Source organism: Branchiostoma floridae, chromosome 3 (genome assembly GCF_000003815.2).
Source record: "Branchiostoma floridae strain S238N-H82 chromosome 3, Bfl_VNyyK, whole genome shotgun sequence".
NCBI lineage: Eukaryota > Metazoa > Chordata > Leptocardii > Amphioxiformes > Branchiostomatidae > Branchiostoma > Branchiostoma floridae.
Window position 1 is genome coordinate 3,032,431 of NC_049981.1, and position 1,831 is coordinate 3,034,261.

The 1,831-nt window shown below is 42.6% G+C and overlaps 1 long non-coding RNA gene across 1 annotated transcript in view; it reads left to right on the plus strand.

Annotated features, from left to right (window-relative positions):
- The first annotated feature begins 379 nt into the window (after positions 1-379).
- Positions 380-1,831, plus strand: part of LOC118410852 — a 4,740-nt gene continuing 3,288 nt past the window's right edge. The window contains exon 1 of the long non-coding RNA XR_004830611.1: positions 380-556. This is a non-coding gene — a long non-coding RNA (uncharacterized LOC118410852). The remainder of the gene's footprint in view (positions 557-1,831) is intronic.

A 1,831-nucleotide genomic window follows, 5' to 3' on the forward strand; every position in this document is an offset into this window, starting at 1 on the left:
AAAAAGTCCAGGTCTATGTCTAGAATTTTCACTTGGTCCAGTGGAACCAAGTGCACAGGTGACCCTACGCGTATGTGTTGAAAAAAATTCTGAGGTTCTTGAACTCGGGCGTTTGCGCCCAAAGAACCTGGTCTTAGGTGATCTTTCAGTCTCCCCAATGTAGGTTTCTTTGTACGGGCCTCTGATATTATAGCCGAACATGGCCTTCTGACCTTCTCTCGACCATGTTTGGGAGAGATTCGGCTGTGGTCGATGGTATTTGGCTCGGCCGGCTGGTGTTCTGCTGTCCTAGCCGACTATTTTGAATTAAAACGTTTAAACTTTTCCCCTTCGTTAACAAAAATATATTCTGAAGCGTGTTGTAAACTGATGATGCTGTGCTGTTTTATTTCCTGATTGTTTTTCTTTGATGGTGCACATGCACGTTCTCCAATATGACTAGGGTTCTGTAAAGCGGAGGTTGTAGCAACAGAGGCCGGACAGGTGTCTTTTCCGCGTGCGGACGGCGAAAGTTTCTCCTACTCGTCTGAACGCTGCACCTCGTCTGTAGATAGTGGTCAGTATATACATGTATGTCTAATAATAAAAAATATTCAAGTTTATGACCATGGAAGGTGGCTCCCCAATTATCTCATACGGAAATGGAAGCTGACACGTTTACAATTGTAATAGAGCAGCACTTTGTTGACGCATACTTTACGTTTCAAAATCTTGGCAAGGATTTTCTTTCTTTAGCCACAGGCTCACCTCCCCATGTCATGCAATAAGAACTAAGAACAACAGATCTACGTATGTCTTGAAAGTTTGATTGATCGAGCTGCTACAAAATCTGAATATATTTTGGTTTGTTTGCTTGCATACAGTTATAATAAAGGGTTAATGCCGCGGCCCGAGGTGTATATGGTGAGATAATCCCTGGTCAGGTGCGATAACCACCGAATAAACCGCCGAGTGAGCGAAGCAACAACTGGTGTCGATGCAAATTCTGACCAATCAGAAGGAGCGATGCACACTTGGCAGGCCGGAATCTATGTGTTACAGCGTCATAACCAACATGCAACGGGGCTTTCTGATTGGTCCGTGGCGTCTGGCAATAGATAACATTGGTTAAGAAGTATTTCGTGACTTATGATCATGCATAATTTTGTTTTCTAAATCACCTAACCATTGCAGATTTCATTTCTCAACTGATGTTTAGCTGGAGCCCATAATACGGCTATGCTTAAGAATAACCAACATATATCCTCTGCCTTACCGACCGTTTATCATAGAATATCTCATTTACTGCTCTTATTGTTATTACAGGAAACGTATGTCCACAGCTGATCTCACCTGAACATGGCAGCGTCCACGGTGGCCGTTTCTACGGGGATGTCGTGACCTATTCATGTGACTCCGGGTATGAGATCAGCGGACCACAGCGCCGGACCTGTCTGTCAGATCAGACATGGAGTGGCACACAGCCTACATGCAGAGGCTAGTTGTTTTTCTTTTTATCTATTTTTAAACAAACAGTACATTCTTTGCATCCCTACAATTCGGCCAATACTATTAGCAAAACAATAGAAATCCCTTCACATCGTTCTGCTGCATGTACTTAATAAAAGTAGTATGTGCTAATTGTCAGCAATGCTTCACACTACGCACTCTCCTGGACCAAACGGATATTGAATTGATAGAGATCATCATTTGCCAATGGATCAAAGAAGTAAACCTTAACGCCAAGACCAAGACAAACAATATTATGTTAATTGTGCAAGCAATGCCTTAATAGTCAATGACTGCCAATGATTATATTGCATTCGTGCGAAGTGACAAGAACTTCAGAATA